The sequence below is a fragment of the Lucilia sericata genome, unplaced genomic scaffold (assembly GCF_015586225.1).
Source record: "Lucilia sericata isolate MDLA Ls3-8-SP2 unplaced genomic scaffold, ASM1558622v1 Contig000750F_arrow, whole genome shotgun sequence".
Classification (NCBI taxonomy): Eukaryota; Metazoa; Arthropoda; class Insecta; order Diptera; family Calliphoridae; genus Lucilia; species Lucilia sericata.
This window is the reverse complement of record NW_023994747.1, coordinates 125,817-141,864: the sequence shown is the minus strand read 5'-3', so window position 1 is coordinate 141,864 and position 16,048 is coordinate 125,817. Positions and strand designations below refer to the sequence as shown.

At 30.0% G+C, this 16,048-nt stretch overlaps 1 long non-coding RNA gene across 2 annotated transcripts in view; it reads left to right on the top strand.

Annotated features, from left to right (window-relative positions):
* The first annotated feature begins 302 nt into the window (after positions 1-302).
* LOC119607802 overlaps positions 303-16,048 on the top strand; it is a 114,601-nt gene continuing 98,855 nt past the window's right edge. For both annotated transcript variants that reach the window (XR_005231760.1, XR_005231759.1), the window contains exons 1-2: positions 303-407; positions 472-1,984. This is a non-coding gene — a long non-coding RNA (uncharacterized LOC119607802). The remainder of the gene's footprint in view (positions 408-471; positions 1,985-16,048) is intronic.

Genomic DNA, 16,048 nt, shown 5'->3' with positions numbered 1-16,048 from the left:
AAAGTCAATCATTACCCCATAGATTACGAAAAGACAGACAAAAAGCTTAAGTATGTTTTTAAATACCTCATCTCTCGCTTACAAAGGGGACACTAAAGTGACGATTATCTTCACCCTCATTTACAAAGAGTAAAAAAATCACAGTCTTTTTCGGATGCATTGACTCTTTGTCGAACTGCAGGGATTTACATATATTTGTACGTACACACACATAAACAAAGTCATTTCAAAAAAAGTCGTGATGTTAGCTAGGATTTTGAAAATAATTTTCTCCTTTTAATGTTTAGACGACCGTCATTTCAACTTCTTATGTTAATGTAAAGCGTTGTTGCAGTATATTTAGTAAGTGTATTGTAGTTGCTGTAGTAGTGGTAGTAGTAACAATAAAAGTAGTGCTGTACGTTAATGTAAATATTTGTGTGTATAATATTTTTTATATTTATCAATATAAAATTTTTTCTGCGTTTTTAGTTGATTTTTTGGTGTTTTTCCTGTGGTTCCTTTTTTATTTCGCGCATAAATTCTTGAGAAGAAGACGCAGCCTTTTCTAAGACGTTTGTTGTCCTGTTTATGGATAATGTTACTTAACTATTGCCAACAGAAGTTTTAAGGCCATCATACGGTGATGATGTTTAAAGACGCGCGGTAAACTTTCTTCGATATACCCTATACACAAATCGAAACGATATAATTAAAAATCTTTTTCGACAATTTAATAGTTTTTATAATAGATGTAATGTAAAATATAAATTCAACAAATCAAGTGCATTGACGTGAACACACACATATAATATACATACATACATGTACAATAGGGTGGTTAAACCAATTTCGAATTTCGAGGAGTGCGATTCGACGTAACGTGACAATTTATATAAAACTACTACTAAAATTTTGTCAAATCGTATAATGCAAACACGTGCCGCATCTGCTCTGAATTTTAAAAATACCTTTACGGAGAAAATGTTATCATTTAGTTTTTTTTTTATGAACAAAATTTTAATGAAATGTTTATTTTTTACTTTAGCTGCCGAATGAATGAATTTCTTAAAAATTATAGAAATAAGAATTCGTTTAAAAAACCTTTCATAGAAAACATAATGGACCACACGGTTTTAGAAATATGTACATACATATTTGTAATGCAACACCGCTTTAACATGTCTAAGAATTTTTGTGTAATTGGAATAATATTTACTTCAATAAATATTATCTTATTATTATAGTATTCTAAAAAGTATGTATATTTCAATAAAAATTGTAGGAAAATAAATACAAAAAGGAATTGATGGATTGATGCTACGTTGATATTGATGAAATATTTTACGAATATATCATATCAAATATTTACTTGTTCTGGCTTTTGTACTAGTAAATAACACGAATGAATAGATACATATATAAATAAATAAAAATGTCTAAAATTTGTTAAACATCATCTTAAAGAGATTTTGTGGAATTTTATGGTATTTTTAAATTTCAGAGACGTCTAGGTTAATATATAACAACTTTTAAAATCTGTTATGTTTTATGTGTCATAATAGTCACGCACTCCTGGAAATTTCGTACAAAATACCTAAAACTTAAAAATAATAAAAGTATATTAATTGTAATAAAAAAAACAATTTTCACAAATTATATAATATATTTACTGTTTATTTTGTTGCATTTTATTTCCTTCCAACAAATGTAAACAAACAGCTGATTACAATAATTTTTTGTTACAAATTGGAGACGACACTTATTCGTTCGTAATTCATAAGGCACGTGAAATTTTATGCGTCGAATCATATAAAGTGTGTCATAATTTGGGGTTGGAATAGGAATGAGAGTGTGCATTACAAATAATTTTATGCTTGTTGTGAAATGTTGAATTTAAAATGCTGTGAAATATAACATTTAACTCAATAAGAAATGGAACGTCAGACATACATATGTGAAATCCCTGCCAGTAAATGAAAGTTTATATAAATGTATCCAAAAGGTCTCCACATCGTGCCAACTAAATTATATTTATTCTTGCTCTCACATTTTACAAATTAAACTACTTATTATCGAAATTTTATCTAAATAAGCACTTACTTATGAGCGACAGTTCACAATTTCAAATGAAGAACTATTTATTTATACATAGTAATTATTTTTATTTTAGTACAAAATTGTGTAATTTAAATGATTTAAATTAGTGAATGTAAACAAATTTTAAATTATAAAAAAGTATGAATGTATATCGGGCATGTCCAACCATAAGATACCCTACACATGTGATTATGTTAAAAATTTGAATTATTTTTTAATAATAAAAATATTTCATTTGTTTTTACCATCATTCCAAAATATTTTTACAATTTGTTGAAAAAAGAGATTTTCCACAAGAAAATCACAGAATTTCATCGTTTTATTAGTGCTCATAAGTGAATTTTGACCTTCAAGTCATTTTCTGAAGGGCAGTTTGTATGGGGGCTGGGGTCAAATAAGGCTCGATCATTAAATCTGCATTCATAAATTATCTTGAAAATTGCGACACAAGGATTACATGGATATACAGAGAGACAAATGGACGGACTTTACTAAATAGACTAAGAAAGTGATTCATTCTGAGCTGATTGGTATACTTTATGGTGGGTGTATAACCAATATTATTGGGTGTTACAAATATCAGCACAAAGACTATTACCCCAGCAAAAACTGGGTTGTGCTTCCATATCCACTTACTTTTCAATGACTACTACTTACCGTCTGCATTACATAGAAATACTCTAGTAATGACTTTCTTATAATCTGATATAGAAGTACTTTATTTTCGGCTTTGTCATTTTGTTTACACACTTTATTTAATTGTGTTTTAAGAGAAATTGCAAGTACTTCTTTAACTCCCTATTTGTAAGCGTGCGTAGAAGTACTTGCCTCCAATGACATCACCGTGTTAAAATAATGACTTAAAATGCTAATGAAGAAGTAGTGAAAAGAGGTTTTATTAGCTTTTTAACTCATTACTTATCAAGGAAAGTTTTTCCTGGGACCTTCTCCCCACTTTAGTGGTATATGGTATAATAAAGTAGATATAAAATTCATAATAAATTTAAGCGCTACAACAGGACTTCTTTAGCGAATCTGGAAATACGTACATATGTACATTATTGTGTCTCCAAAATAAATGTTGCTGATGTTTCCACTGAAAATTAAAATTTAGTTCATTCTTAGTAACCATTTCTCAAATTTTTTTTCCTGAGGTCAATATTTAGTGAGGTCCTTTTTTTATGGTTTTTATGTTTTTTTTTCTATCATATGCTATTTTAGTATCATATGAAAAGTCTTTGAGAGACAATGACATAACGAAAAATGTTTAGATTTTTCAAATTTTTACATAGAATTATTTAATATAATTATTTTTAAATTTAATATAATTAATTAATTGAAGGTATTACATTAAAAACCTCATATTATTTCACCGAAACGTTTTTTTTTTTTTAAACCCCATTTTCTCCCAGGTATTCTACTAGCTGTATTTATCTAACGTACTTAATATTTACATCAGTATATTAGCAATTTTTTATATCCTTCACCTTCGTGAGAATGGTATATATAGTTTGTCATTCCGTTGGTAATTTCTATAATATAATTTTCCGACAATGGAAACTTTTTCAAATATTTCAGAAATGGTCCAAATTCTAAAATTATTATTAATATACATATTATTAATAATTATTATTAATTTTTATTTGTATTCATTTATTAACCAAAATTAACAAAAAAAACAAGAACATAATTTATTAAATTCAGTAAAAAGAAAACCAAATAACGATTATTTATTATTATGGTACTGACAAAACATTGGAAACTTTTACAGAAAAGAAGACTATTACTAAAACAAGTTAGAGTGCTATATTCGGCTGAGCCGAATCTTAAATACCCTCCACCAGCTACTTTTATATTAATACCTTTTTAAATGATGAAATATTTGTAGAAATAAGTTTTCTCATGTCTTAAAAAGAAAAACCCCAAAATTTAAACAGCTTAAATCTGTTACAATTCCAAGATTTATTGAACATTACAAACCCTATTTTCTTTTATATTTTTATAGCGCCCTAAGATATGCTTTAACGATATTTAATAATGTGCATGTATGTGAAAGATTTAAGAATTTTCAAAGTACATATATATAATTTTGTTCTACACAAATTGATAATGCAACTAATTAAATACGGTTAAATTGCTTTTAGGGGCAGGACCTAGTATGGGAGATATGACCAATTATAGACCGATCGTAAAAAATTCTTTAAGATAAATTTCTGTAAATAAAAGCTATATTTCAGTCATCTATATCTATATCGTAATTTAGTAATAAGTAATGTGTATTCAAGTGATTTTCTGAAGGGAACCTTGCATGGGACCGACCGCACCCATGTTATGGACCGATCGTGAATGGATATTAATATTTTGTAATGAGTTATGTGCGTTTAAGTGATTTTCGAAAGGGAACCTTGTTTGGGAGCTATGACCAAAGATAAACCGATCGTGAACAAATTTTGAAATAACATTTCTGCGTACAAAAATATTATGTATTTTAATTTAGCAATAAGTTATGCGCGTTTAAGTGATTTTCGGGAGGGGACCTTGTGTGGGAGCTATGACCAATTATGGACCGATCGGAAAAAACTTTCATAGTAATATTTCCGTATATGTGAGCAATACTTGTACGAAATTTTATATGGATTTCTTAATTTAGTAATGAGTTATGCGAGTTTATAGCTTGTGTGGGAGCTATGACCAATTATGGACCGATCGGAAACAAATTTTCACAGTATTATTTCTGTGCATATGAGCAATACTTGTACCAAATGGGAGCCAATTATGGACCGATGGGAAAAAACTTTGAGAGTAATATTTCTGTGCATATGAGCATTATCTTAATTTAGGAATGAGTTATGCGCGTTTAAGTGATTTTCGGGAGGGGACATTATATGGGAGCTACGTCCAATTATGGACCGATCCAGAAAATGTTTTCTTTCAATGAATTCTATTGACATAAGATTTTAATTTGTAAAATTTTGTGAAGATATCAACATTCTGACGGAAGTTATTAACAAAAAACTCATTTTCCGGGAATATGTACTTTTGTATGGGAGTTATATGAAATTATGGACCGATTATGCAATTTTCAGCAGGAATCATATCCTCTTATGTGCAGCAATTTGTTGGCCTTTCTTCTAGTGACTTTATAAAATATCGTAATCTAAGTTTTTTTATAACGTTGTCAGAAATGGTTTTCCTTTATCTTTATATTATAAGTTTGTATTCTTGCGATCTTCCGCAAGTTCATATTCCTAGAATTCTTAGACTCCATTTTGAAAGGTCATTTGTGGTGAGGATTGTTCGGTTCTGGAATTGTTTGCCTCATTAACTGCGTATTTTCTCTCACACGAACAATGTCTTTCGTCTTATACTTCAACTTTATTTTGCCAGTTTGATTCACTTGTAGTCGTAAGTAAGACTAAGATTTCACCTCCTTATTATCATTCTTTATGATCGATTTTATTACTTACCGTATGCTTATTCGTGATACTGCTGATTGGGACCTACCTACATTTTCTATATTTTTTAATTTAGAAATTTGAACTTATGGCTGGGGAGCCAATTATGTGATTTGGATTGTAACTTTGAATTATTAGTTTTAAGTCCTTTTGTAAACTCAGGGTTTTTATTACTAAGTAATACATATTTATATTTTGGCCTTTAAGGCTTTGTATTGCTATTTTGAATAAATAAATAAATCAAGATCTTGTGTAGAAACGAATGTATGAAAAATTTCATGAAATTATCTTGCATAGTTTTCGAGAAAATTACATCAGAATGTGTAAAAATTTCTTACTTTTTTCGGAGTTGTTTAAATTTTGATTCATAACTTTTCCCGATGTGAACCGATTTTGCTCATTTTCAATACCTAACTGTACCCGATAATAGTGAATATTTTGGCTGGAAATTAACGAATATTTTCCATTGCTTCGTTTTAAAGTGAGCGTGTTTTACACAGACAGGCAGACGGACAGACCGACATAGCTAAATCAACTCAGAATTTTATAAGGACTCAGAATATATATACTTTGTTGGGTCTCAGATGAATATTTTTTGGTGTTACACACCACAGTGGGGCAGAATGGAAATTTTTTGGAAATAAATATGGCATTTCTAAACGTCTGATCCGATCGGGATAAAATTTGGCGTGAGTGTAGCCAAGGAGTATTCGAGTTTAAGTTTTGAAGATGAACCCTGCAGATGCCCCAGGGACGGCGCTGTGGTGGCTCAAAATAGGGTACCTACGACATGTAAAATTTGTAAACTCGTGCCATTTTTTTGTTTTTCACCCAAATACAAAGATTTTTATATTTTCTGAAAGCGCTCGACGAGATCTCTTATAGTCCATATTTATCCCTTAATATCATTTTTTAGTTAGATATGAAAATTCTCGACCCTTTACAAAAAATTTCAAGCCAATATCTCAATTACATTCAAAAATATGTTCATTTAAACCTGTGTCCTTTAATTTCATCTTTTTCATATTTTAGTATTAAGTATGACAGAACATACATTTGGTGTTGAATAAAATATTTGGACAATTTTTAAAAATTATTTAGTTAATTATTTTATTAAAGACTATAACATTGTATATACAATAAAAAAATTATAATTTTATTATGAGCCACGCACAACAACACCTAAATCACCCCACACAAACCACCTTTCCCGCTCACCGAAATATAAAACACAATTTAATACAATATCATCAGTTAGTATAATAGCTTTTTTTATTTGAACTGTTTATCTTAAACATAATACAATTAATTCTTACAACCTACTTATATAGTTAATTCCTAACATTACTTATTTTCTATAAAATAATCTGTCATATCGGTATACATATCCAGAAGGTAATATAAGTCCTTTAAATCTTCCTTGTTTTGAGATGATAGAGTTTCATAACAAATCCATCATTTTCGCATAGTTGAAAGAACAGGATCAGAAGATAGAAGTAAACTATTAAAAATATCTTCATTCTGTGATTGCCTGGAGCATTTTCTTGAGCTGAATAGTTGAATATGCTTAAAATCTCGATTCCTCGCTTCCTGGGCTTCTTCTGTTAACTCTCCAAGTGGAAGAATATTCGATTCAATTATTATTTGACCATGACACAATACTTTGTGTACTGTTGGTGTTAGTTCCCTCCATGGATACAGAGATACAAGTAATTTAGAAATTTCAGATGTATATTCCCAAATCGATTTCCATTAATTTTATGTTTACTATTCAGTGCCATTAAAATAATGTTAACTCTTCGAAACAACTCCTTGTCGATTCCAGTTATTTTTGAAGTAATTTCAAAATCACGAAAAAACCTTCTCTGAACTTTAAATTCTTCTTGGATTCTGCTTTTTTCCGCAGCTTCAGTTCTTTCAATTCTTCATTATTTTTTGTTGATTTAGTAAGATTCTCTGACACACTTCTATATTTGAGGTCGTATGCTATGTGTAAAAAGTAATCCAAAAATCGTATTCTGGCATGAAGTGGTGAAATTCCGAAAGACAGGACTTCTTCATTAATACTTCTGCTTTTGTTTATATTTGAGAATTGCGACTTTTTCTCATTACATATTGAGCATCTCCAGAAGGAAGAAGTTTCTGTTATGGCATTGCTGACCTTTCCATCAATCATTGTTAAGCTTAGCTGATATGATACGTTAATAGAGAATTCCTTTATTTTTATGCAAATGGGCTCCAGTGCATTTATTTCATCTTTTAAATATTCCGATGCTTGACGATGATGGATTAAGGGAATATGAACGAATTCGTAATGGCACTAATGATGACATAAATACACTTTTGTAGTCTGCTAATGTCCGACTTCCACAAGCTTGTTTGTATTCTGGAAGTGCTGATAAACCGTCACATCCCCACTTACACATTAAGACAACATCACAGTTATAAATTTTCCTTAGTTGGTCTTCTGAAAAGTCTGACACAATTCTTGATGCCCTGTTTTCGAGCAAAGATGATATATCAATACAAGCATCCACATCGTTAACAGCAATAGGTGATGGTAGGATAGTTTGTTTTTTTTCCTGGATCGCCTTGTATGATGGTAATATATTGTGTTCTTTTTCATGCAGAGCTTTCCTTAATATTTGGTACTTATTTCGACTGAGACCCAGTTCCAACATAAGCGCTATTGCTTCCTCTTCAGTAAAATTTGATTGTGATGTTGGAGTTGGTATACTTTCCACAATTCGCTTAAGTCGTTTTGGTGATGCATTAGGAAGAATAGTTGCAATATGTACGGCATCCATAGGTTGGTTTTCCTTTTTCACCATTTCGTTAAATGTATCAGCAATTTCCTCATTTGAGATTGAAAAAAGTTTTTGTGTGACCCTCTTTTTTTTACCTTGAACATAAGTCTTCGTATGACTTGCAAGGCGCTCCTGTTGATGTGTTGTAAGTTGAGATTTCCGTAGTAGTTTCCATCCAACTACAAAATTTTAATCGAAATTTCTTTTGATCCACAGACTTACTTTTTACATCAAAAAGTTTTAAAAAGTTTTCAATTTTTGATATGCCTGTTTTGTCTACTTTTCTACTATATGTAGTTTTTATATAATTTGAAATGTCTTTAATTCTTTCTGGCCCTTTTGAAGATACACTCCATAAAACGGAACACAACTCTTCGTACTTTAATGTAATCTTCATTGTAGATTTATTAAAAATGGTACTTAAAATCTGAGAAGTTTACTTATATACCAATTCTTGTCATTTCCGATACAGGTATTCCAAAGTAAAAAATTACGAATTGTCTACCTATTAACATTTAGGACTATATTACTATAACCTGTAATTCAGTCATTGATATTTCTTATTAGTGAATGAATCGAAATTATCATTACCTGTATATTTGTACGTACATGATCATAAACGAAACAGAACGAAATGATCTGTCGAAAAAATTTAGGTAAAAAATAGTTATAAATTTCTGAAAATTTAAGCATAATAGGACCTTTCAATTATAAGGACAAGCAAACAAATAGAAAATAGGTAAATAAAGATTTAAATATGTTCTGTCATATTTAATACTAAAATATGAAAAATATGAAATTAAAGGATACAGGTTTAAATGAACATATTTTTGAATGTCATTGAGATATTGGCTTGAAAATTTTTGTAAAGAATCGAGAATTTCCATATCTAACTAAAAAAAGATATTAAGGGATAAATATGGACTAAATTGTTGTAGCTATCTGCGACCCTATTAAAATTTTGATATAAATCATAGTTTTAGAAATTAAACAAATATGTAATATATGACAAAATCTTTATTTATGAACAAAACTCAATGAAATTTTCAACGCTTGTTAAATTTGTCATTTCAAATAAGAAAATGCAAAAAAATTGAAAAGGTCAAAGGGCATCCCGCAATTCCCAAAAATAGGAATGAAAATCCAAAAAATGGGATTTTTTTACTTTTTTGCCCATTGGGTCCACATTTCTTTCAGGGCTGAAAAAATACTTTTGGAGTAAATAGAAAACATATTGAGGTTTCCAAAACTGCTTTCAGTTTTCTGATCCCAGCTTTGGGATTTTAGAACATGTCGCCCAAAGTTGAAGTTTTGATAAAAAATAGGTCATATTCGGAAGGACGCAGTGGCAACATTTTCAAAAAATGGGACAAGTTTTTTACGCTAAAGCGTTCTGCGTAAAGATACCTTTTAGAAAACCATAAAATTGTTATATGTTCTTAAAGAAAATTTTATTTTATTAATAAAAGAGTTAAGACACATTTTTGGTAAAAAAACGGCAAAAATCTAAAATTTTTTGAATTTTTAAATTAAAAAACGTATATTTTTGGATCTGTAAATGATATTGATTTGAAATTTTTTGTATATTATTGGAAATTTTGTTGTCTAACTAACAAGAAAAATTTGGTCCAAAATTACGCCGTAAATTTTGTATCACTAAATTTTTAAATGCCTATAACTCTGATATTATAAGAGATAAGTAGTATGTCCAAGCATGTTTTTTCAAGATCTCGTCGAGCGCTTTCAGAAAATATTTGGGTGAAAAACAAAAAAATGGCACGAGTTTAAAAATTTTACATGTCGTAGGTACCCTACTTTGAGCCGCCACAGCGCCGTCCCTGGGGCATCTGCAGGGTTCATCTTCAAAACTTAAACTCGAATACTCCTTGGCTACACTCACGCCAATTTTATCCCCATCGGATCAGCCGTTTAGAAATGCCAGATTTATTTCCAAAAAAATTCCATTCTGCCCCACTGTGCACACGGAATGACAAACTTATATATACCCTCTATCACCACTGATGGTGGTGGAGGGTATAAAAATATGCAAGGTATTCAAGGTATTCTTCATTTTGATAATTTTGTAATTTTTTTTTGTAATTTTTTAGCAAATTAAATTTTTTATATCATCAATTAAAATGACTAGAGTTAAGGTTTAAAAACCAAAATAATTGACGACTTTAATACTTCTTTTAATATTATATCTAATATTTCTTGATAAATATTTAATGAATAAATCGACACTTTCAAAAATATTAAAAAATTTCATGAGAAAGATAAAAACGGATCTAATAAAGGACAATTTGATGACAATAGAATTCGAAAAATCCAAAAAAATTACTCCTCAGGTGTAATTACTATTATAAAGTTCGAAATTAGTACTCCTGTGGTTAGTCACATGGAAAATGAGACTGGTTTTGGCTGTAGTTACCCTGCGAGAAAATCTTTTAGTTTTAGAAATAATCGTTGTACTCGTCTACTCTTTGCCAAAGATATAGTGTTTATAAACCGGTTAACCGAAAACCCGGTTTTTATTGCATATTTCGGTTTTTTGCAAAACCGGTTTTCTTAAAAGACTGGTTTTCGGTTAACCGGGTTATCCGGTTTTTAAGACTCGATTAACCGGTTTCAAAAAATCTAATTTTGAGTACAAAATTGTATGTTTTCTTTGATTTTTTATTGTGATTTTTAAAAATTTTGGATAGATAATTCTAAACATTATTTTCCGTTTGTGCATATGAAGATTGTTAAATAAATGGTAGGAAATGTTAAACATATATTATGTATATAAAATCGAGTTTACAATTTTATACAATCAGGAAATTAGTAAAAAGTTGGCATTTAAACCAATAAAAAATTAACTATTTAAACAAATACCAACCATTATATAAAGAAATTTGTTTTTTATAAAGACGAATAAATAACTTTGATGATAAAATTCAGGATGGACTTGTTTACTGCGTGAGTATAATAAAAATCGAGAAGTTTCTCAAACGTTATCAGAACGGACTTTATTTATCGAAACATAAGGATTGTTGTTGCTGTCCGAGAATTTATGCTACTGGGGTTTTTCACAAACTGTAATGGCGCTTAGTTTGATTAACAGGAAGTCAGGATGACACCTGTCAATATTCCTAAGCGTCATTCACAGTAATTTGAACAACCACATACTTAGCGAGCGGAGGGAGGTCACAATTAAAGCAGGGGCTCAATGTCTATGTCGAGACAGTCTTCGTCTACTTCCGTTCCCGATGAATCGTCGCGATCCTGAACAATATTTATACTTGATAGTCCTGGACATAAATTTTTTTATTGATATAGATGCATTATATATTCAAAGATCAATTTATCCCTCCTATGGCAACTCCTAATACCTAACGAATCAATAATATCTTCAGATCTGTATAAGTTTGTTTTCTTATGAAATATTAATGTACATAACTATACTAAAAATTGCAAGTATCTTATTAAGTAATTGATAATATTTCGCAAAATGACATTTTTCAAGTAAATATTATAATATTTTAAAGATTTCCAAAAATTTCGGTTAACCGGTTTTTTTATACTCGGTTAACCGACAAACCGGTTTTCTAGAAATGGTTAATTTTCGGTTAACCGAAAAGCAGGATTTTCCAAAAGTCGGTTTTTTATAAACACTACAAAGATAACATAAACTGGTCGAATCAATATGAAATAATGTCCTTTTTTGGACGTGTCCAAATTCAATTTTAGAGGACATTTGTAAGGCGGTCAAAGGGGAAAGATACTGGACCCGAAGAATATTAAGTTCAGCGGTGGCAAAATTATGGTATAGAACTGTTTTTCAGGGCAAGGTATTGGTGGAATTCAATTATAAAAAGATACTATGTGTGGTATAAGATAGAGATCCATCTAAAACAAGTTAGAGTGGTATATTCGGCTGTTCCGAATCTTAAATACCCTCCACCAGCAAGCTATTTTTAATTAAAACCCATTTAATTATCTAATTTTGAGATAACTTGGCAAAATTGTTGTTTCCGTATTGATATGCATATGTCAATCTAATTTTAATTAAGTCCAGAAAAATGTATATTAATAGGCCAGTTCGAAAATATTTTAATATAATGATATATCTATACACAGAACATATTCTTGTCAAATTTTATCCGGATATAATCATTTAATAACGAATTAAGTTGTGATCTTCAGAAGTAAACAATATTTGTGTCGAATTTTATCATGATAACTTTATTTGACAATGAAATATGTGCACTTAAGTGATTTTCTGAAATGGGCGTTATATGGGATATATGACCAATAATTTACAGATCCGGGAAAAAAGTGGTGGATTTATATGTACACAAAACATATTCAAGTCGAATTTTACACCTATAGCTTTAGAATTTTATGAAATATATGCGTTTAAGTGATTTTCGGAAGTAGATTTTACTGGGAGCTATGACCAATTATGGGCCTATCCAGAAAAAATTTCGTAGAATGATTCATATTTAGACAAAACATATTTGTGTCGAATTTTATAATGATAACTTTATTTGACAATGAAATATGTGCCTTTAAGTGATTTTCGGAAGTGGGCCTTATATGGGAGCTATAACCAATAATGGACCGATGATTTGTATGTACACAAAACATATTTGTCTGGAATTTTATCCCTATAACTTTTGAATTCAATGAAATTTGTGCGTTTAAGTGATTTTCGGAAGTGGACCTTATATGGGAGCTATGACCAATTGTGGACCGACTGAGATCTACGTTGATATTATGATTTATGTTTACATTATATTTGCATGTACAAAATTTTGTGTTGATACCGATATATTTGAGGGCGTTATTAACGATAAACTAGTTTCCGGGAATATATACCTTTGTATGGGGGCTATGGGTTGTAAAAATTTTGAACATAATTAATCACTGCCTTGAAAAAATAATGTGTGACAAAATTCATCGCAATATCTTTGGTAGTTTCTGAGAAAACTTCAAAAAAATTCGGAAAAAAAAGTAATTTTTTTCGAGGTTGTCTGAAAATTTTTACTCATAAGTTATTACGTTGTGAACCGATTTTGCTGATTTTCAATACCAAACTGCTTAGGATAATAATAAATATTTTGGTGAATTTGGTTGATTTCCTTTGCTTAGTATTAACGTGAGCGTTTCTTAGGCAGACAGACAGACGGACATAGCTAAATCGACTCAGAATTGCATAAGGACCCAGAATATATATACTTTCTTGGGTCTTAAATGAATATTTCTTGGTGTTACATACGGAACGACAAACTTATATATACCCTCTATCACCACTGATTGTGGTGGAGGGTATAAAAATATAAAGTCTTCCTCCGCTGTGGAAGCTAGGGTCCTAGTTTGGAGATTTCAAAATGACAATGACCCTAAAAGCCAACTTTTCAGTTGTAATCGAGCGGTTAGACTCGAAAGTGATACCTGCATTGAAGTGGCCTGTCTATTCACCAGATCTTAACCCCATAGAAAATCTATGGGAAACAGTAGTTCGAAGATATGGACTCAAAAATCATCCTTCCGGGTGTAATTCCAGGAACGATTTTTAGGATGCGGATATAAGGGCTTTTAATAGCTAATTTTTGCACATTTTATTTAATTGCGTTTTAAGAATTGTGTTTTACAAAAAATAAAACAAAATTAGTTTTGTTTGTGAAAACCATTATTTGACGCGCAATAAAATAGCTAAGCAGTGGTGCAGTGTGTAGAACATTTGACTATCAAACCGAAGTTCCTGGTTCGTATTCTAGCTGGCTCTTTTTATTTTTAAAAAACAAAACAACTTACTCAACAACTGTCTTGTAAGAGAAATTGCAAGTACATACTTCTTTAACTCCCTATTTGTAAGCGTGAGTAGAAGTACTTGCCTCCAATGACATCACCGTGTTAAAATAATGACTTAAAGTGGTAATGAAGAAGTAGTGAAAAGAGGTTTTATTAGATTTTTAACTCATTACTTTTCAATATAAGTTTTTCCTGGGTTGTTTTATTTTTTCAAAATTTAATGAATTATTTTCATTAATTTAAGTAAATAAGGATATATGGGCATTTCCATCGTGACGAACGTGACGGTCGTTTTAAAGAGATGAAAAATATATATACATATATTTTTTAAAAATTCTTGTATTTTTATATAGGGCTTTAATAGCCCTATAACTGGTCGGAAGAAGAAATTGAAAGATCTTAATGGCCCTAAGACAGACGTCGGCGCTAGTATTGTTCTGACAACAAAGATTTTCGGCAAATTACATGTACACAACACGATCGCAGACGAACTTCTAAACAAGAGCATTAAAAATACAAATATTTTATTTAGTTGCTTGACAGCATTCAACAAAGCAGGCTGATGTCGCTTTGTTAAAGAAATTGCAAACACAACATGAAAAAACAATAACAACTTGCAAAAACAAGAGCATAATGTACAAAAACAACGTACACCCTAAATAATTTTCAACAATGAAAGTAAAAAAGTTAATCTTGTTTCATTCTTTTTTGTACATTTTAATTTGAAAAGTTGTTTCTATGTGAAGAAATTATCATTCTTATGTACATTGATTACATTTTGTTTATAAATATTTGCATTTTACACTAATGCAATTTAATCATCAAAATTAAAAATAACCAAATATTTTTTTCAGTGCAATTTCATTGAAAAAATGCCAATATTGTGTGTGTAGTGGTGATTTTTTTATTTGCCTCTCTATACGCCGGTATATGCCCTAAGGTATAAGTAGTTAAAGTGCGTGACGTGATGTGACAGAAATAGAAGTTGCTTATTTCTTTTTTGACAAAAATTTAAAATTCTGCGAGTTTCACCTGGCTATTTGGTTAAAACCTTTTTTATTGTAATTTGGAATATTTATTGATTGTTTTTCAGCTTTTAGAACTAAAAAATTGCTTTCAGATTTTTTTGTACAAGCCGTTATGTGTGACGTGACATGACGTGATGTGACAAAAATTTCCAATGATGAAATTTGCAATATTATTGAAAATTAATTAGTCCAAAGATTTATTTTGGAGGGACATTGTTGAAAGTTTTTGGAATCGGAGAAATATTTCGACTATTTAATAACATTTTATATGAAAATAGCTCCCGTATAAGAATAATATAAAAATTAACATTAATTAACATAAAACTTTTAAAAATGCTTATATCACCATAAAATTCAACACAAATAATTTTGACATACACAAAAATCGTTCATCCTAATTTTTTTAAAAATTGGTCCATGATTAGGCATAGCTTCCATACAAAGTCCACATTTGATATACCCATAAACTTGGATATATAACTAAAATTTCGCCATCTTGATAATACAAACACACAAAAAAACTTTCAAATGTACAACTACTGACCCTTCTGATGAAAATACACTAATCGGTCATAACGCCCATATAAAGCCGATATCCAAAAATCACTTTTTTTCCACACATTTCTTAAAAATACCATTTATTGAATTTCTTTGCTTTTTCTTCCACTTATCAACTAAAAAAATCATAACTATCACCTAATTGAATAAATTGCATAAATATCACATCTTTTTAAATAACAATATTTCACAATTCGAAGGTTGCACTTGAGAAAATTTATGTAATGTGACGTGACGTGACAAACTTTGAAATTCTATAAAAAAATAACCCCGCTTAGAATTATTTTTCTTTTCTTTTAAATTGAGTTCTATATACTAAACT